Genomic DNA, 26648 nt, shown 5'->3' with positions numbered 1-26648 from the left:
TTTTAAAGTTTTTACTGCTAGGAAGTATAATTTACCAATTAAAATAAGGGAGTTGAGATACTCTCGGTATTAAAAATTAGGAAATGTTTAAACTACGTATGTCATGCATTGCTTTATTACTAACAACGAAAGGAAAGAAGAGAGAAACGTGTTTTTCATATTTTTTACTATTATTCCAAATTGCTGTACCAAGGGAAGGTTCCTGTTGCTGACACCTCCTTATCGTTTATAATGCCCTTTTTCTTTTTAACAACTGTGCTCTTCGCCATCCGTCTCTCTCTCTCTCTCTCTCTCTCTCTCTCTCTCTCTCTCTCTCTCTCACACACACACACACACACACACACACACACACACACACACACACACACACACACACACACCGCGTTGAACACCTGTGTAGTGATACACTAGTATAATAAAAGTTGTCGTTACGTATTGCTTTGTAATGTAACGCACTTTATAACCCCTGTCAAATCTCAGAATATCATTGAACAACGATTATTGATAACAAAATTATTACTAAATGTGTTAAGCGGCTGGCATGTTATCCTTGATGTTAAATGTATTTTTAAATATTAAACTGTTTTCAGAGAAAAAACAAAAAAGGAAGCGTTATTGGTAGGTGTAGCGACATTTTTTATTGTGTACTACACCACGAACCGATCTCATTAAAGATGTAAAATGTTATGTTTACAGTTAAATTTGTTTCCCCTAATAACTCTCCGCTAACTCTCTAGCTGCTTCTTCACCTTGGTTACCCAACCACTAACGAAGCAGTGTTACAAGAACCATTTCCAACACAAAATATCAAATGGCTCTTAGCACTATGGGACTTAACTTCTGAGGCCATCAGTCCCCTAGAACTTAGAACTACTTAAACCTAACTAACCTAAGGACATCACACACATCCATGCCCGAGGCAGGATTCGAACCTGCGACCGTAACGGTCGTGAGGTTCCAGGCTGAAGCGTCTAGAACCGCTCGGCCACTCCACCCGGCACACAAATATTAGCTTAATTTTTTTTATAAGCGCTTTTTATCAATTACTTTTTAAAATGCATAAATGCCTGCAAATTTATGTATTTTGAGCATTTGCCCAGACATTTAGCATCGCCATTTGCCCCAGCTTCTGAATATTCGGGCATTTAACACCACTCAGTGTGCACAATCAAAAGCTCGTACAAACTAGGACAATTTCCCTGATCCATTCCATTGTTTCATCCGAATATCCATCTTTGTTTGTTTGCTCTCTCCAAAGAAGACAATCAACAATGATATGGTGGGCTGACCTTTAGGAGGCAGCACAGCCACAGTTTGCAGAGCTACCCATCCCCAATTGTACAATGGAAGACCAGATCTGCCTTGTCTGGTTTGAATCCGATTCTGATCCTCCACTGACGTCTCTGCAGATCGAACCCTTGTATCTGCATACAATCGTTCTTAAGTGAACGTTTGTTGACTACTGATGCCTGCTCTCACTAAATTTTCCATGAATGATTGACAGTGAAAGAGGACCCAATAAGGCTGTTTCCTGTGCGCTTCGACGGTTCCTTCGTTTTCAAGCGTCGGTGTCCTACTTGTGAAATATATTGATGAATAGGTAGGTGAGGGTCCTTCTGAATGTTGTCCCAGACCTTCAGAGAACTTCAGATGTTAGAGATGGCTTTGTTCGGTTCACTCTCAAATCATTTTCTGTACTTACTACATTCATTTTATTCAAGAGGTCATGTAATTCTTTTTCACTTTCACTGACGATAGCACTGACATCAGCATATGTTATTGTTGATATCCATTCACTTCTCCTGAACGTTTCTCTTATTTCCATAGCAGTTTCTTCGATGTGTAGGTTGAACAGTAGAGGTTAGAGACTGCATTACACCCTTTTTAATCTGAGCACTTCGTTCTTGGTCTTACATTCTTATTATTCTGTCTTACACATATCGTTTATTAACCGTCTTTCCATATAGCTTACACTCACGTTTCTGAGAATTTCGAATATTTTGCATCATTTTACATTTGCGATCGCTTTTTTCTTAAACCGACAAAACCTACTTCCATTATCAATCACAAAGACATAACTGTCTCTGCTGTTTTTATCCTTTCTAAAGTCATACTGATCTTCATCTAACAGACCATGAATTTTCTTTTCGTGTATTACAGCAGCTGCAACAAACTGCTGTTTCGTGGTACTATGTTCAATAGGGGAGAGAGTCTTACAATATCGACCGTCTTACAGTATCGGCCATTGATAGTTTTCTTTTGTGGTAGTAGGCGGCAGCACATACAAGGGGTGAGTTGAAAGACGCCATGATCCCCGCTCATGATACTTCGGGCATTTTGTGCTGCATTCAGTTGTTTATGAGTTGTTAGTTTAATGTTGTGTGTCAGAGAAGCGTGCATGAATTTAGTTTCAAGACTGTGGTTGACGTTTATGAGGCGAGCAACTGAATTTAATTGTACATTTACTTTAACTGTATTGCTTAAGGATACTCTAATGATATAAATTTCAGGATATTATGTCTTAAACAATACGCAATAGGTATCGCTTATATTGCTTGCTTGTCGTACAGTACCGGCCGGCCAGTTGTCTTCCTATACCGATCAGTCAGAACGTTAGGGGAAAAATAATAACTCTTTCTCTTCACTTTTTTGTGTGAAATGGCTGACAATAAGGGGAACATGAAAGAAAAATGGACTGAAGAGAATATGAAGATGCTAATAAGTGAAATAATGTTGAGTGTTTTCATGTCCCAAGGTGCATTTTAGGTTCATCTGTGGATAGAACTCCTCAGATGGGCATGTTTAAGAAGACATTCAACAATGATATAGAACCGCAGTTGTTCTGTACACGAAAGATTCAGACAACAGTTTCATGCCACTTACTAGGAAAGAATTCTTGAAGTTACATTTGCTAATGGGTACAGTGCTCAAACTGTAAATAGTGGGCACGTGTTGGTTCTGTATACCGAGAAAAAAATATTATATTTTATTTTTGATCAGTGCAATAAGTGAACAATGGGTTTTGAAATAGTGAATTTTCTTCATATAATAATGTGTTCAATGGTTTTCTTTAATTGTGTAACGTTGTTTATCTATAACGCCTGAAAGGCTTCCTATACGGACACTGGTCGGTGCTGGAAGACAATTTTTGTACCGACTGAAAAACCATTTGTTTTTACTTGTTCTGGCAGAAAAACCATTTGCTTTTACTTCTATATGACCTGTCGCTCTTGTATAATTTCAGGGAAATCATCATGTACATCCATAAGGAATTAGTTTGAGTACCAGATTACTGTATTAAATCACAAATTTTTAAATATTTCACATTCTGCAAGTGACAAGGTTAAGCTGACCGCCACTGTAGAACTCTCCCCTAGGTAACGCAACACATTTCTTTTTTCCTGAAAGCAGGTTGGTTTTACTCAGGATTGAAATGCACCACATTAAACCCTACTCTTTTGGCTATAAAACCCTGGTGTTTTCTTTTCAACATACCGTAATCTAAGTTGAATGCGACGACATTATGACACCTTACTGGGAGGGCCTGTATGCCTGACGGCACTGCACTACTTCGTCTTGATCAACCAAAAACCTCCGCATTATCGACGTACTGCTTCCCATGGAGAGCATCTTTCACTTTCCCAAACAGGTGGGCAAACAGATGGAGTTGGAAGGTGCAAGATCTGGGCTGCTGAGTGGGTGAGGAACAGTCCAGTAAAGTTTTGTTGCTCCTCTTAGGTGTGTCAGCACTACGAATAGAGACGTCCAGCTCTGCAGCGAAGTGCTTGTGTGCGATCTGTCGGTCACCTTGAATGAGAGTGTCCAGACGTTCCAACAACGCAGAATGCGCAGCACTGAGCGGGCGACCGGCACGCGGGAGATCGTACAGGTTTGCGCAACCTTGTTGCTATGCTCAGCAACTCACTGTACTTTTGTTCACTGCCAGGTCTCTGTAGACATTCTGCAAGCGCCTATGAGTATCTGCGATGCTCTGGTTTCTCACCTAAAAAACTTTAATCTCAGCTCTCTGCTTGCAACGTACCTCAGTTACAGACGCCATTTCGAAGGCTACATATAGCATCGCCACCTGTCGGAACTTCATGAAACTTTAGGGGCTGATGCGGGAATATAACACGATGCTCCACAACAAAATCCGCATTTTTTCAATCGAAACTGGCCGAGAGAAAATTCGTTGCATTACTTACTGAACGAACATCGTACCAGGTACCATATGTCTCGTTGACTCGCATCAGGGCTTGGTTACAGGCTATGTGAATATATTTGTTACTTTAGCTACTAAAAATTTGGGTGGTGTGGATAAAAGTACTTGGAAAAAATGTGCTGCTCTCTGTATTGATTGTCATATGTTCTCTTACTGCCGCCCGGGGGGAAACTTTTCTTTACTTACGAGAGAGATGACCACCTTAAAAGGGGCATGGGAATCTATTTCGTATTTTGTAAATTCATAGTGGCTGAGAGCTACTCACGTGGTTAATATTTTCCTGTCAGAGTTCGATTCGACACACTATTCCTTTGTTCTTTCGTTATATGGCGGTTTCTTGACGTAAGTGGTCCTTTTCTGAATCGAGCACGCAAATGCTATTAGCAAAACAAACTATATTAATAAGTAATTGCCTCCCGCAAACTAGGTAAGACAAAACGCAGATCATCTACAGTGACACGTTTAAGGGCTGCTAGAGTCAAGGCGGAAAGTTTCTGAGTACATGTGGCACGAAAGACGTAGTGCTGTAGCTGTAGAAGAGCTTTAAAATACTCTCACGGATGTACAAATCTATATTACATCGTTAAAGAAATTAATCCCTCAGAAAGTCTCCGATATAAAAAAAATGTTTTTTCACATAAAAATAGACTGCCGAGTTATTTTAATATGCACATCGCTTTAATTTTTGGTTTAACAACGTCGGTTGCTGAAGACTGTACAGGCCTGCTTAGTAAGTGAACGTGCGGAATAACTTAATTTTGTTGACTCTTGCGCACCGCTGACAATTTGGTCTAAGCGACGAATCGTTGCACCACTAATTACCTCGTCCCCATAAGCCTCGCAGATGATGAAGTGATTAACTTTTTCTGTCGCCAAACAGCGACATCGATGCCGATTCGGTCGATTCGCACTGGACAGCAGCGCCGTGATGGTGAGCACAGACACGGCTAAGCTGGTGTTACACGGAGCAAGTTTCCCCGTTAGTTGACTCGCACCACTTGGCTTGTAGACGATGGGGACTGACAGCTCACCCGCAGAAGCTGTAACACGGTGCAAGCCCTGCAGTAAGTTGTTTGATAGCAACACGTATGTTCAAGTGCCGACATTCAATAGTTATGGGCGTCATTTACAGTTTTGGTGCTGGGCTATGCACAGATGGAGGCTCATGGACAAGAGAAGGTACTGAAGCGAGGTCAAAAACTGCGAAAATATTTTGTCTATTTAATACGGCTGTGGATCGTCGACAGTGTCTATTCCTTCAGACACGCATGTATATATGAAAGACATTTAATGGTACTACACAAACACTGTAACGTACCGACAATGAAAAATTATGTTACATGCCAAGATAGGCGAAGATGATGATAATGACAATGATATAGATGTATGTTTTGGCGCCTGTTCTTTCAGACATATCAATTAGGTGACGACGTCCAAAGAGCCATTGTTTCGGTGCGGATATTTAACCTTAAAATCAATATTCGAGATCACAATAATATTTGTTTATTTACCGGTTTCGGCTTATGTTAAAGCCATCTTCAGAATTTTTGGCCCCCTGTGGCTGTTGCTGGCGGCTCCTCGGTTTTCTCGTGATACTACGATCAGACAGTGTACGATTCTGGTACCACGAGAAAACCGAGGAACCGCCAGCAACAGCCAAATATTCTGAAGACGGCTTTAACATAAGCCTAAACCGGTTAACAAACAAATATTATTGCGATGTCCACAGTTAATTTTAATGTAGTATAGCACCAGGTCGCTGTACTCCCTGGTCAATGTTGTCTGATTTCATATCAGTGCAGTTGCGCACCAAACTCGATGCCTTAGGGGAATCCGAAGTGGCAAGTAAGAGGTTGACTGGTAGGTGACGTTACGCTAGTGGTGAGTAACCGGCTGAGAGTTTGGGTCGGATGGGCGGCGCGCTTGGAGGGCAGACGCGCTTAAAGCGACAGCTCGCGTTAAGTGGAATCCCAGTCCAGCACACATTTTCGCCAGTTACCACTGATTCATTTTAATACCCAAATGCCTAACTCACTCAAAACCTTTAAATACGATACAGTAGAGTCTCTATAGTTCAAAGTGAACGGGACCGGAACTACCTCGAACTATCGAAAACTCGGACTATCGAAATTTAAATGGGAGAAAGAAATATTATGATATTGTAAGTAACACAGGTCAAAATATGAACTTTATGAACATAAAAGTATTTACACACGCATTTGCATTGGCAGAATAACAATAATTATTTATTTAGGCAAGTAATAGTGAAGTGTGTTTTGTGTGGTGAAGCAGCAACGTTTCCTCGCGACAGTGTCACGTCACCGCCTCAGGATCAATAGGTCAGTTGGTGTCGCCTTAGTCTGTTGTTCCACGTAGCATATGGCGGCCTCGAGAGCAGCGTAGCCATCGCTGTGACTCATCATCGGTGAGCCTCTGCCTCATCATCCTCGTCACTCTCACACTGCGATGGAATGTTAATCGTGTCAATTATAGAAGACTCTGTCACTTCCAACTGTTCGTCCGAATTTAACCACTCGCCTACTGCCACCTCTTCTGCCTCTTCACACCGTTCCAGTGTTCTGATTAAATTACACAATGGTTGATCGTCCTCATCTGCTAAATCTTCAGTTTCTGTGTCTGGCATACTTTCCTGCAGAATTTTTCTCCATGACTTATTGTGTCTGACTTTTTTTCTCTCCAAGATTCGCTAATCCAGTACACGAGGTCCTTCAAAGTCACTTTCTTCAAAGCTCCTACAATGCTTTCGTTGTCTTCGGAATGCAGGATTGACTGTAGCAATGGCTGTCGATACTTTTTTTAGATATTCAAGAACGCCCTCATCCATGGGCTGAATGAGACAGGTAACGTTTGGTGGAAAAAACCAAGGCGGGGATGCCGTCACGCTGCAGTTCTCCTGCACTTGAATGTGAGGACGCATTATCCATGAGCAAAATTGCTTTTCTTGGCAGTCCCCTTTCTTTTAAAAAGTTCTTGAAGTCAGGTACAAATGAGTTCTTGAAGATTTCCTGATTCATCCAGGCATTATTCTGATGTGTATAGACAATCGGAAAAGCTGAGATGGATACATTCTTCAATGCTCTTGGCTTGGCAGACTTCCCGATCACAACTAGTTTTCTTTGTGGTTTCCAGTTGCATTTGAAGCTGCCGTAACTGTGAGCCGCTCTTTGCTTTTTTTGTGCCTAGGAGCACTTTTATCTTCACAAGAAGCAAGTGTTCTCGCTGGTAACATTTTGTAATTTAGCTCAGTTTCGTCACAGTTATATATTTGTTCATTAGATAAATTTTTTTCAGTTATGATTTTTTTTAAACTAGACGATAAATTTTGAAACGGCCTGAGCGTCACCAGAGAGTTTTTCTCCACATACGTCTAGTTGACGCACTCCATACCTCTTCTTCCACTTGTTGAGCCAGCCCACACTAGTGGCGAAATTGTCATCTCCTTCTTGCAGCTGGTTTCTTAAAAACAAAGCTTTTTCTTGCAAGATTGGGCCAGAAATCGGACCACCCTTCTGTCTCTGCTGGGTAAACCACATGAACAATGCCTCACTTGTTTTTTCGAAGTCTGACTTCTTTATACTTCTTCGACTGAAAGATTCGTGTGAGCTTTTCTGTGAAGGAAACTGTTCCAATTTAAGTCGGTTTCTTCGCCAGTCACCATCAGTTTCTTCACCGACACCATATTCGAGAGCAAGTTTTTTTATTGCTTCTAATTTTAGATACAAAGGCACTAATTTCCTCTTTTTTGTTACAGCACTCATCTTTGTAAGGTGTACAACGGAACACACAGTCAACAAACAAAACGACACACAACACTGTGCAGTACAGGTACTGGGAACTACAGCAGCGTATGAATTCCCCAATTTTTGATGGGTAGCAGCCGGCAGCAGTCGGAGTATTTCATGCCATACTGACAACAGATGTTCGTGCAACAGGGCAGCGAGCTAATCGTCGGTGTTGATTACATTGCTGTCTGCTTTGTCACTGAGCTGTACTCTCATTATCTATCTTTTGAAATGATGTTTTCATTATTTGTCATGTCAGTAAAGAAAGAAAGTAGATCGTTGCAACTTTTTTTTTTTAGGGGGCTCGGGTTATTGGAAACTGGAACTATCGAGACTCTACTGTAATGACATTTTGAGGGAATCACATAATGTGTGCGAGTACTAAGGATCATGGACGCACTGATACACTGAAGAGCCAAAGAAACTGGTACACCTGCCTAGTACCATGCAGGGTCCCCGCGAGCACCGCGGCGTGGCATGGACTCGACTAATGTCTGAAGTAGTACTGGAGAGAATTGACATCATGAATTCTGCAGGGCTGACAATAAATCCGTAAGAGGGGGTGGAAATCTCTTCTGAACAGCACGTTGCAAGGCAACCCATATATGCTCAATGTTCATGTCCGGTGAGTTTGGTAGCCAGCGAAAGTGTTTAAACTCAGAAGAGTGTTCATGGAGCCACTCGGTAGCAATTCTGTACGTGTGGAATGTCGCATTGTCCTGCTGGAATTGCCCAAGTCCGTCGGAATGCACAATCGACATGAATGGATGCAGGTGATCAGACGGGATGCTTACGTACATGTCACCCGTCAGGGTCGTATCTAGACGCATCAAGGGATCCCATATCACTCCAACTGCACACTGCCCGCACCGTTACACAGCTTCACCAGCTTGAACAGTCCGCAGGGTCCATGGATTCATGAGGTTGTCATGATGTTCGTACACATCTATCCGCTCGATATAATTTGAAACGAGACTCGAGTGACCAGGCAACATGTTTCCAGTCATCAACAGTCCGATATCGGTGTTGATGGGCCCAGGCGAGGCGTAAAGCTTGTGTCGTGCAAACGTCAAGGATACATGATGAGCCTTCAGCTCCGAAAGCCCCTATCGATGACGTTTCGTTGAATGCTTCGCACACTGACACATGTTGATGCCCAGTATTGAAATCTGCATCAATCTGCGGAAGGGTTGTACTTCTGTCACGATGAACGACTCTCTTCAGTAATCTTTGGTCCTGTTCTTGCAGGATCTTTTTCCGGCCGCAGCGATGTCTGAGATTTGATGTTTTACCGCATTTCTGATATTTACGGTACACTCGTGAAATGGCCGCACGGGAAAATCCCCACTTCATCGCTACCTCGAAGATTCTGTATCCCATTGTTCGTGCGCCGACTAAAACGCCACGTTCAAACTCACTTAAATCTTGATAACCTGCCATTGTAGCAGCAATGACAAATCTAACAAATGCGCCAGACACTTGTTGTTTTATATAGGCGTTGCTGACCGCAGCGCCATATTCTGCCTGTTTACGTCTTCTGTATTTGAATATGCATGCCTATACCAGTTTCTTTGGCGCTTCAGTGTATAAGGTTTTGGATCGGCCTAGGAGGCATGGGCTGATAGTGGAAGGGGTTAAGGCGCCGGCTCGTGTTAAGTGGGAAATCAGAGTTCGATTCTCAGTTCTACACAAGTTGCCACGTGCCACTGTTAACTTTGACAGCTGATGTCTAATCGTATTCGCAGTTTGCGAATATATCTCGTCTGTAACTTCCACAGTTTGAAACGTCTTATTAATCACTATTATTTCCATTACGATTTGACGTCATAAGTATCGTTACAATGATTGTAGCACGTTAAATTATATTAATATTATTTTGAAGATGTATTTAGCGATGAATTTCTCCTCAAGATTCAAATAGAAATCGAAGTTCTACATCTACATCTCTACTCTGCAAATTATTGTAAAGTGAATGGCTGCGAGCACATTCCATTGTACCACTTCTTCCCGTTCTATTCGCGTTTGGAGTCCTGGAAGACTGATGCTTGAACGCAGCTGTGCTCACTGAAATTAATCTGATCTAAACTTCTCTTCGGTTCCTTACAGGAACGATATGTAGAGGAGTTGTATTATACTACTAGACTCCTAGTGTGACACTGGTGCTTAAAACTTTGCAAGCGGGCTTTCGCGGGGTAGTATGCGTCTGTCGCCAAGGGCTCAGGTTTTCGTGCATCTCCATGTTCTTTTCAAAATAACCTGTGGTTATTCATGCTGCCCTTCTTTCTATACGTCTCGCGTTGGTCTTATTGGTATGGGTTGCATACACTTAAGTAATATTCTAGGCTGAGCTGCACATACATTTTTATAGACGATCTGCATTGTGCACAGTCCACTTCTCATTAACTGTAGTCTTCCACCTGCTTTACCTACGTGACCATTACATCTGAGATCCCTACAAATTGTTTCACTCAAGTATTCGAGTTTGATGATTCAAATTGTGACTCGTTTATATTATGGTCGTAGGATACAACGCTTATTCGTTTTATGAAGTGTGCAGCTTTATCTTCTCTAATGTTTCAAGCAAGTTGCCGAAGCTTCAACACGCAACTGTTTCATGTGTTAACTGGGAATTTTCTGATTCATTACTGCACCAAATTAAGAAATAATGCTCAACAGTGGAAACTATAAAGTTAAGTTTCGAACGTGAATCCCTTTAGTGGAGCCACGCTTACAGGGTAAAACGTCATACACTGATAAGATATCTGGCTTGGCAGCGTAGGTAGCATTCGAATGACATCAGAATTAAAATAGCTCCGGAGGTACTACGCAAGATGTTGGATCCATGTTTGTATGGGCTTATGGTAGCATACTAGACAACAGCTAAGTGCAAATATAAAAAAAGACGTCTATATCGAGAAATCACAATATAAATAGTCTGAGCTATTGTTTAGGATTATTTTACAGTACCTTTGTAGGCATAATATACACGGTTCCCTCAGATTAACATAACCATCGCGTATGTTCTTCATCAACGTTCAGTAACCACTCGAACGAAGTAATTTATCAGACCTCCAGAAGGTCTTGATCATTGGCTTTCGGCGTAAGGGTGGAAGCATATCCGAATTGGCTACGTTTGTGAACTGTTAGCGTGCCACTGTGATTATACACTACTGGCCATTAAAACTGCTACACCAAGATGAAATGCAGATGATAAACGGGTATTAATTGGACCAATATATTTTACTAGAACTGACACGTGATTACATTTTCAAGCAATTTGGGTGCATAGATCCTGAGAAATCAATACCCAGAACAACCACCTCAGGCCGTAATAACGGCCTTGATACGCCTGGGCATTGAGTCAAACAGAGGTTGGATGGTGTGTACAGGTACAGCTGCCCACGCAGCTTCAACACGATACCACAGTTCAGCAAGAGTAGTGACTGGCGTATTATGAGGAGCCAGTTGCTCGGCCACCATTGACCAGACGTTCTCAATTGGTGAGAGAACTGGAGAATGTGCTAGCCAGGGCAGAAGTCGAACATTTTCTGTATCCAGGAAGGCTCTTACAGGACCTGCAACATGCGGTCGTGCATTATCCTGCTGAAATGTAGGGTTTCGAAGAGATCGAATGAAGGGTAGAGCCACGAGTCGTAACACATCTGAAATGTAACGTCCACTGTTCAAAGTGCCGTCAGTGCGAACAAGAGGTGACCGAGACGTGTAACCAATGGTTCCCACATACCATCACGCCGGGTGATATGCCAGTATGGCGATGACGAATACACGCTTCCAATGTGCTTACACTGCGATGTCGCCAAAGACGGATGCGGTCATCATGATGCTGTCTGTGATGCAGCGTCAAGGGTAACCGCAGCCATGGTCTCCGAGCTGATAGTCCATGCTGCTGCAAACGTCGTCGAACTGTTCGTGCAGGTGGTTGTTGTCTTGCAAACGTCCCCATCTGTTGACTCAGGGATCGAGACGTGGCTGCAAGATCCGTTACAACCATGCGGATAAGACGCCTGTCATCTCGTCTGCTAGTGATGCGAAGCTGTTGGGATCCAGCACGGCGTTCCGTATTACCCTCCTGAACACACTGATTCCGTATTCTGCTAACAGTCATTGCATCTCGACCAACGCGAGCAGCATTGTCGCGATACGATAGGCCGCAATCGCGATAGGCTACAATCCGACCTTTATCTAATTCGGAAACGTGATGGTACGCATTTCTCCTCCTTAATACGAGGCATCACAACAACGATTCGCCAGGCAACGCCGGGCAACTGCTGTTTGTGTGTGAGAAATCGGTTGGAAAGTTTCCTCATGTCAACACGTTGTAGGTGTCGCCACCGGCACCAACCTTGTGTGAATGCTCTGAAAAGCTTTGAATATCACAGCATCTTCTTCCTGTTGGTTAAATTTCGCGGTGTAGCAATTTTGATGGCAAAATGACTCTATCCATACCGGTCCCCGAGGCTACTGTAGTGCGCCTTGGACCGAAGATGACAGGGGTGAACGACGGCTGCGGAGCTCTGCACAAGTGCAGCTGTTGAGCCACTGAGCACCCAGATGGACCAAGGGGCTACCAGCAGTGTCTCCTCAATGACTGGTCGGTGAACATGGTTTCTTACGTGCCTCCACAACAGGCATCTGGTTCACGCACCCATGCTACTGCTGTTCAGTATCGACGAATGCTGGAATTTCCACGCCAGTGCCCCAGCCAACGTCCACTGAGTGGCGACAGGTGACATGTTCCCATAAATTAAGTTTCATGCTCCATCGGACAGATGGGTGTTGGCGTGTACGGAGTGAAACGACCAAAAGTAAAAGATTCACGCTGGAGGAAGGAGCGTTGTGATCTGGGAAATGTTTTCTTGGTATTCCCTGGGTGACCTCCTCATTCTGGAAGGCTCTATAGATCAACACAAGTATGCATCTATCCTTGGGGACCATGCCTATCCCTACAAGCATTTTGCTTTTCCTCAGCGCGATGGAATCTACCAGCAGCACAATGTAACGTGTCAAGCTTCTCGTGGTGTACGTGCATTGTTTGATGAGCACCAATATGAGTTTACTGCACTACGCAGGCCATCAAACACCCCGGATTTGAACCCAGTTGAGTATTTGGTGGTGGTGGTGGTGGTGAGTGTTTAACGTCCCGTCGACGAGGTCATTAGAGACGGAGCGCAAGCTCGGGTAAGGGAAGGATTGGGAAGGAAACCGGCCGTGCCCTTTCAAAGGAACCATCCCGGCATTTGCCTGAAGCGATTTAGGGAAATCACGAAAACCTAAATCAGGATGGCTGGAGACGGGATTGAACCGTCGTCCTCCCGAATGCGAGTCCAGTGTGATAACCACTGCGCCACTTCGCTCGGTGAGTATTTGCGCGACAATCTCGGTCGGGCTGTTCGCGCCTTGAATCATCAGACAAGAAATGTAGTGCAGCTGACCACCGCGCTGGAGTCGGCATGGCTCCATGTCTCTGACGGTACCTTCCAGAACTTTGTTAACTCTCATCCTACGAGTCTCGCAGCGGTCCACGATGCAAAGGACTTTGGACAGGTGGACACATGTGGCGGACAGTGTATAGAGCTACAGGATCTTGAGATGGTCACAGCTGTAGACGAAATACACTATAAAACAGGAGGAGCTTACTTCTGGAGGTTAAGGTGTTAATGTATCTGACTATCGATAATACAAGAAATTTCATAGATACACGTTACCATCTCGTATAAAATCGGAAATGGTTTTGAATAGTTGAATGTTTTCAGGATACAATAAAATTGGAGCGCTTGTTGGAATCGGTACATCAATTTGCACAAGGTTTTGCACCAAGAAGTTTTGTTGTGCTTCGAAAAAACTGCAGGAAGACACCAAATGGTTTATAGCTTCTTGTTTCTTGTGACAATCGAAGATAGAGTTATCTTTCATGCTTATAGATGTAAGTGGGAAAAAGGCTCGTAATCAGCTTCCTGTTCGCTTGAAATTTTCGAAACCAGCAGGAAGTTCTATTTCGATCGTAGTGTAGTACTGAACTTCGCGGAAGACTGAAATGTACGAGTCATGTGCCTTTTCGGCCTCAACCATCTTCGTCATCCATATCTACAAACCGTAGTAGACTGACCATCGTTGCTCCAGAAACACCTGCTTTTTTCGTCAGCTGGTCGGGACCACATTCCCTCCGCCGCGCTCGGTGCAGTCGGTTACGCCTCAGAAGTTACGCCTGAAGACCAGCGACCTGTCGAGGGCGGCTGAACAGCAGTGACTGGGCAACCGTTGCTTTTAACAAAGGATTGTCCAGTCGATTGTTTTTTCATTCAGTCGTATTTTTCCAGTCGAATGAAATAACCGAATGAAACTAGACACAGAGAAGTGAAAGACATTAACTACTAGTGGGCATTGACATAAATCAACGAGAAAGTTGAAAATTTGTGCCGGACCGTGATTTAAACCTGGGTCTCCTGCTTACTAAGCAGATGCATTGATCACTACCGGATCTACAAGTACACAGATACTCCTCAAGCCACGGCACGGCGTGTGGTGGAGGGAACCCTGTACCACAAGTAGTCATTTCCTTTCCTGTTCCACTCGCAGATAGAGCGAGGAAGAAACGGCTGTCTATATGGCTCCGTATGAGCAATAATTTCTCTACCTTATCTTAGTGGTCCTTACGCGGAGTGTATGTTGGCGACAGTAGATTCGTTCGGGAGTCAATTTCAAATGCTGGTTCTCTACATTTTCTCAGTAGTGTTCCTCGTAAAGAACGTCGCCTTCCCTCCAAGGATCCCATTTGAGTTCCCGCAGCGTCTCCGTAACACTTACGAGTTGTTCGAATCTACCGGTAACGGATCTAGCAGCCCGAACGTAAATTGTTTCGATTCCTTCCTTGGTACTGAATAATAGGTCGCATCAACGTCCTGTATGCAGCCTCCCTTACAGGTGGACCACTAAAAATTCTCCTAATAAACCGAAGTCGACCATTCGCCTTCCCGTGCACAGTTCTCATATGCTCGTTTCACCTCATAGCAGTTTGGAACGTTACTCCAAGATATTTCACACAATGGCCATCTCGGCTACGTGTACTCCTCTAGCAGGCCTCGCGTCAGACCCAATTTGTCAACTTATGCACACACTCCTGATGTAGAGCCACATGCTTGTCTTTAACTCCTTTGTCTCTTGATTCATAGTAGCTGCAGGATCAAAATGGTGCCTGTTCTGTCGGACATGTCCGAAAGAACAGACACCTCGTACATTGAATGAAAGAAGTCTCTGCTTCTGCGTCAGGTATATGAATGTTTTTCACTCATTCAACGGGTTTGAGCGGTTTCACTTGAGACGAACGACTAGGAACAATCATATCGGGATCGACGAAGCTGTTCGGCTGTTTTCGTGCTGCTGCTGTGAGAACTTATCGAATGTGGATGAGAAAAAGCGACAAGGCGTAGGACATCCACGCCTCATCACAGAACGTGAAAGTCGGAGCACTGTGAAGCGGGATAGGTGGGAACATGAGGCGCCACAGCATTATCCCCGTACATGCACCAATGTTGACCCAGCGGCATGGTCGGTTACGACTGCAGTGGACACAGGATCATTGAGATTGGATCTTGGCTCAATGAAAACATGTCATCTGGTCCAGTCGCTCACGTTTTTTGTTCGGATCGATGGTCGTGTCTGAACACTCTGTTACCGAGGTGAATGGTTACTCGAAAAGTGCACTGCACTACTGATGCAGCCGGTGAAATCATTATCAAGCTATGGGGAGAGTTCAACTGGGTTCCCCGACTACGTTAGCATCTTCCAGAAGGATAACAGTCCCTAACAGAACGCCATAATCGTGCTATAGTGGTTTGAGGAGCATGACAGTGAACACACGATCATGTCTTGGCCTCCAAATTCAACTGACCTGAGGTCGACGGAGCACATCTGGGACTATATAGTGCCTGAACCGCGTCCACAAACCAATGGGTTGTAATTTTCGGGAATTGCGTGACCAGTGCGCTGACGTCTTCTACAACACACATCCAGAAGGCTACCAAGTACTTGTCGAATCCATGGCATTCAGAAACTCTTCTGTATTGCGTTAGCAAGGCAAATCATCACCCTATTGAGCAAGAGATCATAATGTAAATTGGTGCCGTGTACCTCTGGGAGTCTACCAAGAACTTGTGAAATCGATTCCATTTAGAACCGATACTGTACTGCATTCCAAAGGTGGACCACCACATGAATTAATTAGTCATCGTATTATTTTGATTCGTCAGTGATGGAGGCTGTTTCAGAAACACTTTTACGAACTACACGGATAGGTTCCTTACACCAAAATAAGAAAAAAGGTCCATATAAACACATATCTGAATTCCTTCGTTTTCGAGTTATTGATGAACGTTGATGGTCACTGGCCTTCCAGGTACAACCCAACAGTTTCACTTGTCTGTGAACCAGTTTGTCTCGTCGTATTCTCAATGGCGTTGTGTTGTTACTGTCTTAAAAGTGGCTATTGTCTAAATGTACTATGGGTAGTGAAATAACTGAAAGTGCTTCGACCAAACATGGCAGGATATTCATTTCGTGAGCAGACAAATATAATTTCTGTGTATGGCCACGCGAATAGCAATGGAGAAGAGCGTTCACTGCTATAACAGACGGCGTTTCACACCTAAGACAGCTGAGTCATCCAACCTTTGGTGCTGTGTATCGTCGCGTTGCCGAGACAGGGTCCGTAGCACCATAGACTGTTGACCGAGGAAGACCATGTGTTGCTTGTATGTCTGACTAGGAAGAGCATGTCCTATGGTCTGTCGAAGAAGAGCCATGTCTCAGCGAAAAACAAAGGGCGCTGGCATGTGGCACATCTGCAAGTTCAGAGTCGCGGACACTTCCCGAGCAACTCTTCTATCCGTATCATCGTCAACGTGAGCAGAGCCTTATAGTTGCGCGTCAAACTCCGCAGGAGACCTTTTGCCGATCGTTTGTTGCACCGACTTTCAGTCCGTTATCTGTCTCTTCAGTCTTGTTTACAGATGAAGCAACGTTGGAAAGAGACGGAATAAGTAATTTGCATAACCAACACACGGGAGCCAATCGCAATTCTCATGCTACAATACAAGCTAGACATCAGTGCAAGAGTAGTGTGTGAACATGAATTATAGGTGACTTTTTGGTGGGGCCCTACTTTCTCTCAGTAGGTCTTGCAGGTACTGTCAGCAAGGACTTAATTCAGAACACTTTCCAAGACCTACTAGAAGATATGCTCCTGCATACTGTATATGGAGAAACATATGGTTTCTGTATGGTGGAGCTCGAGGACGTTTGAGTCTGTGTTCGAGGTGCACTGGCTGGAGGACGTTTGAGTCTCAGTGTTCGAGGTGCACTGGCTGGAGGACGTTTGAGTCTCAGTGTTCGAGGAGCACTGGCTGAAGGACGTTTGAGTCTGTGTTCTAGGTGCACTGGCTGGAGGACGTTTGAGTGTCAGTGTTCGAGGGGCACTGGCTGGAGGACGTTTGAGTCTCAGTGTTCGAGGTGCACTGGCTGGAGGACGTTTGAGTCTCAGTGTTCGAGGAGCACTGGCTGGAGGACGTTTGAGTCTCAGTGTTCGAGGTGCACTGGCTGGAGGACGTTTGAGTCTCAGTGTTCGAGGTGCACTGGCTGGAGGACGTTTGAGTCTCAGTGTTCGAGGAGCACTGGATGGAGGACGTTTGAGTCTCAGTGTTCGAGGAGCACTGGCTGGAGGACGTTTGAGTCTCAGTGTTCGAGGTGCACTGGCTGGAGGACGTTTGAGTCTCAGTGTTCGAGGTGCACTAGCTGGAGGACGTTTGAGTCTCAGTGTTCGAGGTGCACTGGCTGGAGGACGTTTGAGTCTCGGTGTTCGAGGAGCACTGGCTGGAGGACGTTTGAGTCTCGGTGTTCGAGGTGCACTGGCTGGAGGACGTTTGAGTCTCAGTGTTCGAGGTGCACTGGCTGGTATCTATCATGACAGATAGGTAGAGCAGGACCAGTTCCATGTCCTGCACGTTCTTCTGACCTCAGTCCCTTGGGTTATTATCTCTGGGGTCACCTTAAACAATTGTTCTATGCAGCAGACCACCCGAATGCAGAAACGTTTCATCGACGTGTCAAGGAAGCATGCAAAACCATTCTAAACCGCCAATTAGTAATTGCAATGGTGTGACAGTCCATTTTTCGTTGTGTCATGAGTGTTTAGAAGCGGGTGATGAGGTCCGATAAATTTTAAACTTTCATTAATAACATTGAAAGGAAGATCTTTGGGACATATTATAATGTGAACTTTTTCCTTCTTTTAGTGTAAGGTTGTAAAAGTATTTTTGAAACACCCTGTAAATAGGAGAAACATTCACCGATTCACTAATTTTATGCCGAACATTAGTTAGGGTGTATCGTATGTGATAAATGAACAGGCGTCACCCCATGAATAGAAGAGTCTAGGGGCTTAAGTGTCTTAGAGGAGCCTTCATGTCGCCTTGTGGCAGTTTTAGGTAATTACGCAACTTTGTTAATGTAAGTGGAACAGGAACGAGCCAGACCTAAGGCAGTTGACGATAGGACGGAAGCGGGCTGTACGTAATTGTGGGGAAAAGTAGGAAGAAGGATGTGCGTCATCCTTAGTCCTTGCTGATATGAGTAGCTCGCCTATCGTGTCCACGAGAACGCGCAGTCAAGCCCAAATAGCGGCACTCCATCCAAAATAAGGAATAGACGGATATATCTACTTTTCTACTGTCCTTTAACCTATAGCCACACAGTAATTACTGTTGCGGGGATACGCACAGTTCAAGAGAGAAACAGAGTCTGTCTTTGGAGGAGTTCATCAGCATCCAGCATAGCGAATGTCGCCTGCCGAAGGCGAAATAGTCGACTATCGAATAAGGAGGTCGCTGCGTGTGCCCGACCGGTGGAAGAATTGGAAGGAAATTGAAGCAGCTTGCTTGAAATCAATAGTCCTAAAGACAAGCGATAATTTGAGGCGTAGCTGCAGGAAGGAGTTATAACAGTTAAGGAGTCCACGAAAACAAGCTCATCGCAGATAACGAGTACATATCAAAACTTTCCTTTTCGGATCGTAAAGAAATGCGAAAAGTAATTGAGAGGATATGATGTAAACTTCAGGTCCTGCGAACTTCTCCTGTGACAGGAGCGTCAGTGTTATTGTAACCGTAGTATTTGTTTTCTTTCAGTTAATGATGGAAACACTAAATGTACATACTTTCGTCCATTTTAAGCAGTTGTGCCAATCGTTACGAGCCAGCTTAAATTCATTGTGCGAATTCGTGTTGTCTCCTCAGTAACCACCCTTTACGCCATACTTTACGTTTCTTCCTCGTTTATTTTTTATTGCTGTCAAATTTCAAGAATAATGAAGTGTCTCGATGCTAGACGGTCTAAATTCAATTGGGAGTGTACAGCGCTTTTAGTTCTGTAAGCCGCTAATCTAATTGCACACCACAGTCTTGTTCTCAAGTGATGCAGAGGCTCTGATGCAACTGATAAGGATTATCTGAATTATAACGTCGATTGTTCTGCTAGTTCGTGTACCAAGATAAAAACAGCGAAGTTAACCGATAAATGACGCAGTGATTTTCTCGAGCTTCTTCCCAAGGCCGTCCCTAACAAGTGTAGTTCAGCAGGAAGCCGATACGCCACCTTCCAAAGTCGGAGCTACAGACCGGAATGTACGCGCGATCGGGGCCTGGCTGCCCGGTGTTGGCTCCCGCGCAAAACCAGACAGTGACTAAGTCGCACGTGAAGCACTCTGCATTTTCTGGATGATTATTTCACTACTCTGGATCAAGTAAAACTACTTTTTATTTTTCTTCCAATACTAAGCAGTTTTGTCTGTAAAGCCGCTTTCAAACATATGCATCAGTACAACCAGTTAGAATTGTTACATACTTCTAGCATGCTTGATGATATGAGGCAGTAACTCTTACTGATTAAGATGCAAAAAGACAACCAGAGTTGCGAATAAAATTGACGTTTAGTTAATAGGTGATCGGTTTCGTTTTAATACCCGTTTTCGAACCGACCAAGGCTTTCGAAGTTAAATATACCTCCGAAATAAAATTGAATAATGTAGGTACATACATGTACAGTCCCAAATGAACATCACTGAAGTTAGTTAACGATCATAAAGTCTGCAAGCCTTGGTGTCTTCGAAAATGAGTATTAACACGAAACAGGTCTCATACTGATTAAACGTCTGTTTTATCCGCAACTCTGGTTGTCTTTTGGCATAAGAATTTTTATACTTGGCTCACAGTCCAAGAACTCATCCATTCACGCCCACTGTTATCGTAGTAGGTGCGCCAAAACCCGGGGAGATAGTCGTTCTGTTATTTTATACATTAAATGTATTCGTGTATTCGCAATCGCAATTGAGAATACGGACAATCATGAGTTGTAAAATAGAATGTCTACAAGGAAAACTGTGCCGGACTGGAATTTGAACCCGGATTACCCGCTTATCACGAGCGGTCGCCTTACCACTGAGTTATCCATGCACGACTCACGGCCAGATCCAAACTTCTATACGTCGTCAACCCTGTGCCTGCCACCAGTACTCGTACATCCAGTATGTAAGAGGGTGAGTCAAATGAAAACCTTAAATATTATTTATTGTGCAGAAGTGGTCCAAAGCTGTAACACTTTTCAACATAATCTCCCCCACGCTCAATGCAAGTCTTCCAGCGCTTACAAAGTGCATACATTCCTTTAGCAAAAATTCTTTTCGTAGTCCGCACAATCACTGATGCACCGCGTGGCGTACCTCTTCATCAGAACGGAACTTCTTTCCTCCCACTGCGTCTTTGAGTGGTCCAAACACATAGAAATCACATGGGGGCAAGGCCTGGTGAGTGTGGTGGATGAGGAAGACACTCAAAATGCAGGTCTGTGATTGTTGCAACTGTTGTATGGGCAGTGTGGTGCCTTGTGTTGCAGAAAGACACCTGCTGACAGCAATCCACGTCGCTCTGATTTGATTGCAGGCCGCAGATGAATTTTTAGGAGATCTGTGTATGATGCACTGGTGACAGTGGTCCCTCTAGGCATGTAATGCTCCAAAATGACGCCTTTTTCGTCCCAAAAGAGAGTCAGCATAACCTTCCCTGCTAATGGTTCTGTTCGAAACTTCTTTGGTTTTGGTGATGAAGAATGGCGCCATTCCTTGCTCGCTCTCCTCGTTTCCTGTTGGTGGAAGTGAACCTAGGTTTCGTCTCCAGTAACGATTCTTGCAAGGAAGCCATCACCTTCTGGTTCAAAGCGTCGAAGAAGTTCTTCACAAGCGTCAACACGTCGTTCTCCCATTTCAGGAGTCAGCTACCGTGGCACCCATCTTGCAGACACTTTGTGAAACTGGAGCACATCATACACAATGTGGTATGCTGAGCCATGACTAATCTGTAAACATGCTGCAATGTCATTCAGTGTCACTCGGCGAGATTCCTTCACTATGGCTTCAAATGCTGCAATGTTCTGTGGAGTCACAACTCGTTGTGCTTGACCTGGACTCGGAGCATCTTCCACTGAAGTCCCACCATTTGCGAACTTCCTACTCCATTCGTAGACATGCTGCTGTGACAAAAATGCGTAAACGTACTGAAACTACCTTCGTCGATGAATTTCAATAGGTTTCACACATTCACTACGCAAAACCCGAATAACAGAACGCTGTTCTTCCTTAGTGCAGGTCGCAAGTGGGGCGGCCACCTTTACACTAATACCGCGTCGGTATGTGTACATTTGCATTCTGCTGCCACCGACAGGCCATTCTGCACGCTGTTTGTAGCACGCTAACCAACTTGCAGGATAATTTTGATTTGTTATTACAAATTTAGGGTTTTCATTTGACTCACCCTCGTATATTCCCATCCAGGTGAGACATTTTACGTCCAAGTCGCGTGCCCGACGTCAGTGGATCAATACGATATTGCACTGCAATATCGCATTCTATTATTTTCATTGCAACAAGGGCTAAAGTCACCACGAAATATATGAATGATTAGTTTTTATCACAAAGGATGTCAGTGTGGCAACATCTGGGAATTTTTAGTTGGTGTGATGCATGGCAGCCTGCTCTAAACTTTAAGTTAATGCTGATGAATGGGGAGAGGAATTCTGTAACATCTGAATGCAGCATTAGTAGTGTGCAGTCCGACACAGTCACATTTGTTAAATACCTAGGAGTAACCTTCCCAACCTGTATGAAATGGTGCGAGCACTTCAGGTAGGTACTGGTAGCAGAGAAGGCGAGTCGTCGACTTCCTTTTGTTGGCGAATTTCGGGAAAGCGTAGTACATCTTTAAAGGAGACGGCGTGTGGAATGCTAGTGCGACCCATTCTTGGGTACAGCTTGAATGCTTGGGATCCTCGCCAAGTCGGACTAAATGAACACATCGAAGCAGTTCAGAGACGCGCTGCTAGATTTGTTACCAGTAGGTTCGGTCAGCACGTGAGTATTACAGAGATGTTTCGTGAACTCAAATGGGAATTCCTGGAGGGAATACGGCGTTCTTTACACGAGGCGCTGCAGAACGATTTTACTGCCGCTAACGTACAATTCGCACAAGGACCACGAACATAATGTGAGAGATATTAGGGCTCGTACGGAGATTTTGGAGAGTCGTTTTTCCTTCGCTCCATCTGCGAGTGCAACAGGAAAGGCGATGACTTGTGCTGGTACCTGGTACCCTTCGCCATATACTTGGCTTGCGGAGTATGTATGTAGTTGTAGATCTTGTCGTTCTGACAATCTGTGGTGACTGTTAATCCATTTTAATTGACAAACCAACTCGAAGATACAGGATCACCTAAAATTGGCAAAAGATGCTCGCAAGCCACTGGAAAAAGCAGGAATTTATATGACTCCGTATAGTTGTGGGGTGGTGTATGTGGGTACCACAAAAAAGGCGAAAAATCGACTTGAAGAGCACAAGGGCATATGTAGAAGGGAAGAGACTGACAGATCAGCTGTTGTGGAACATGATTTGCAACCACATTCATTTTTACAGGACACGGGTATTGGTAGCCACAAGTGGATACCACGAAATGCTATGCAGAGAGGCCATAGAGAGAACATCCGAGGAATTTCGATAGGAAGTAGGAGAGCATGAAATTTAATCACATTTGGATCCCAGTGATGAAGAAGTGTACTAGTGTGCCAGTCTTTCATCACTGGATGATGGCAACAGCGGACGACAGCAGCCGACAACGTGAATTGCGCCCGGAGATTCAAGGCATGTGACGTCACGCCATTGCTGGGAATACACATAAACGGAATTTCTCTGCAGTCAGTAGGGAATCAGGGCGTGACACTCAAAGAATCTAGGATCCCCCTTGAAAGTGTCCTCCGCAGATGTTGACGAAACACTGTGTTTTAATGTGAAATTCATCTGACCGCGGTATAGTAGCCCGGAATGGTTTATTAATTGTGACACTTCGGGTCATGAAAGTTTCCTTTTTATTATCCGAATTTTGTTGTCTTATACAGATTTTGCACGTTTCTTATCATATGCATCCGAAGTTTCTTCTTTTACATACAAGCAACATCAGTATACTTTACCGACTGACAAACAGATTTTTCTGAGATTTTCTTGATCTCTTGTGTTCAAGGCCTAGCTGTCTCTACAGAACAAAGTTTATGAGACTTGTGTGTCCATTCGTTGACTCGTTGTCTGTTGGATTTTGTGACGGAATCTACAGCCGATGTTTGCTTAATGATTTTTCTGACGTTTCATGAGCACAAGTAACAAGCATTGTCACAGGTTAGTCCTCCATTGCTGTGACAGACTGGAGTCTAGACGGCGGCCAGACAGTATGCTGTTATAAAAAGTGTCACATCGCTACAGGAGGTACTGTTGCTCGAAACTGTACGAAAAATTCCTATAATGACATGTCCAAAAACATTACTTGTTGAAAATGGGCCATTGAAGATCCAGAATTCAGAACTTGCATTTTATACACAAATGGGGTAGTACTTACAAGAGATGGCAACAGTAAATTATCAAAATAAGCACTTTTGGGCAGATGCAAAGCCTCGAGAAGGCCTGGAAGATCGCATTGATATCAATGTACGGACAGGACTTGTCGGCAACATACTCATAGCCCACCAAAGAGATTAACAGGTAGTGTGTACCGTCGGTTACAGGACGATGAATTACCAGCGCTACTGGTGAAAGTTACTCTTACAGAAACAACGACTGGTACATGTGCTAAAGCCACCAACCGATTTTCTACGGATCGTGCACCATACCATACCGTAACGTTTCAAGAGCGATGGACAGGTCGAGAGGGTTCGCTAACGTGAACTCTCCGTTCACTGGATCTGAATCCGGTGGGTTTCTGGTTATGGGGACGTTTGAAGGTACTGGTGTTTGCTCAGCCCATCGACAATGGAGAGCGTGTGCCCAGTGCTTACGACGCAGTCTGAATGGAACCAAGTGTGTCTGAAACAGTGCGTGATTCACTTCGAAGAAGAGCCGAAGGATTTGTCAGAATGCGAGGTAGCCATGTGCAGCATTGTCTGTTGTGTGTACTTTTACGCAAATGACAGATGGGAATGAGTGGACAAATTGGCACACATCTCAATAGGTATTGTTTTCGGACTTATCATTATAGGCACTTTTCTTCTAGTTTCGGCCAATACTAGCCCCTATAGGATTATGTGACACTTTGTTTTGTAAACATCCTGTATATACCAGTCGCGACACGTCTGAGGGCATTTTACTGGTCATCATAGCCGTGGGTCTGCCCCTCTTGATCTGGAATGCTCGTTTTCTGTTACACCGGAATCCTGGATCCGTTTACGTTCAGGTTATCTTTTTTTCTTTTTGTGAGTTCCTATGACTTTTCTGAACAATCAGACGTGTTGGAGAATTTTATTATGGGATCGGTCTCATATAGTGCGTGCTCCGCCACGGGCGACTTCCATCTGCTTGTTTGCGGTAAAGGAGGAAACGAAGTTCTGTTCATCTCGAATTCGATTGGGGAAGATTGTGGCGTTAAATTATTTTTGGCCTTCTTTAAAGAACTCCTTGCCATTTCCTGAAAGCATAAGGCTTTCCCATATCTGTTTACAATTTACCTGTCATAAATCTATTGATTTCTCGCACAATTAGGTCATATCTCTACAATTCCTACCCCTTAAGATATCTGTCTGCATAAAAATCAGTAGCATGACGCAGGGATATATTTTTGCTATTTTCTACTTTTTTGACTCCCGCGACACTGTTTCACAATTCCATAATTTTTAATTGCTTTTCGTAGTTTCCCAGAGAACTCATTTCAGATCCGTCTGGTGGTGTTCCTACGCCTACATTTACACCCATGATCTGAGAACCACTCTGTTTCTACGTCTCGATTACATCTACATCTGGGCTCTGCAAACCGCTATGAAATAGTGACAGATGGTACTTTGCACTGTACCACATACTACGATTTCTTTCTGATCCATTCTTGTGCAGCGCGGCAAGAATGAGTGTTCGATTGCATCTACGCATGCTCTAAATAGTCCAATCTTTTCTTTGCTGCTCCTATGCACTGAGGTGATAAAAGTCGTAGGGTAGATCGGTGTGCATACACAGATGGCGGTGCTACCGTGTACACAAGGTATAAATGGCGGAGCAGTCATTTGTAGTCAGGTGATTCAGTTGAAAAGGCGTTCGATGTAATTATAGCCGCACGACGGGAATTAACGAGCTTTGAACACGGAATGATAGTTGGAGCTAGACGAATGGGACATTTCATTTCCGAAATCGTTAGGGGATTCAATATTCCGAGATTCACAGTGTCAAGAGAGTGCCGGCAATACCAAGTTTCAGACATTATCTCTTACGTTGGACAACGCAGTGATAAACGGCCTTCACTTAACGTCCAAGAGTGTTTCCTTAGAGTAGTCACTGCTAACAGACGAGCAACAATGTGTGGAAGAACCGCAGAAATCAACGTGGGACGTACGACGATCGTGTCTGTTAGGACAGTGCCACGAAATTTTGCGTTAATTGGCTATGGCAGCAGACTAACAACACGAATGCCTTTGCTAACAGGAAGATGTCGCCAGCAGCGCCTCTCCTGGGCTCGTGACCATATCGGCTGGACCCTAGACGACTGGAAAATCTTGGCCTGGTCAGATGAGTAGACTCTTCAGTTGGTAAGAGCCGGTGGTGGGGTTCGAGTGTGGCGCAGACCACAAGAAGCCGTGGAAACCAAGTTGTCAACAATGCACTTTGCAAGCTGGTGGTGGCTCCATGATGACGTGGTCTATGGAATGGACTGGGTCAGTGAGTGGAAATGGTAATGTTCGGTCTACTTGAGGACCATTTTCGGTCATTCAGGGAATTCATGTTCCCAAACAGCGGTGGATCATTTCGGATGAAATGACAGTGCCATGTCACTGGGCCACAATTTTTCGGTACTGGTTCGCAGCACATTTTGGGCAATTCAAGCCAATGATTTGGTCACCCACGACATGAGTAATAATAGACACGTCAGTTCATACACAAAATCATGCACCGGCAAAACTTTCGCAATTATCCATGACTATAGGGGCAGCATGGCTCAGTATTTCTGCTAGGGACTTGCAACGACTTGGTAAGTCCATGCCACGT

The 26648-nt window shown here is 44.2% G+C and overlaps 1 protein-coding gene across 1 annotated transcript in view; it reads left to right on the top strand.

The window, feature by feature from the left end:
* Positions 1-26648, top strand: part of LOC126285395 (cuticle protein 7-like) — a 35684-nt gene that overhangs the window by 735 nt on the left and 8301 nt on the right. The window lies entirely within an intron of this gene.

This window comes from Schistocerca gregaria, chromosome 8 (genome assembly GCF_023897955.1).
Source record: "Schistocerca gregaria isolate iqSchGreg1 chromosome 8, iqSchGreg1.2, whole genome shotgun sequence".
Classification (NCBI taxonomy): domain Eukaryota; kingdom Metazoa; phylum Arthropoda; class Insecta; order Orthoptera; family Acrididae; genus Schistocerca; species Schistocerca gregaria.
This window is presented reverse-complemented; position numbering and strand designations above follow the sequence as displayed.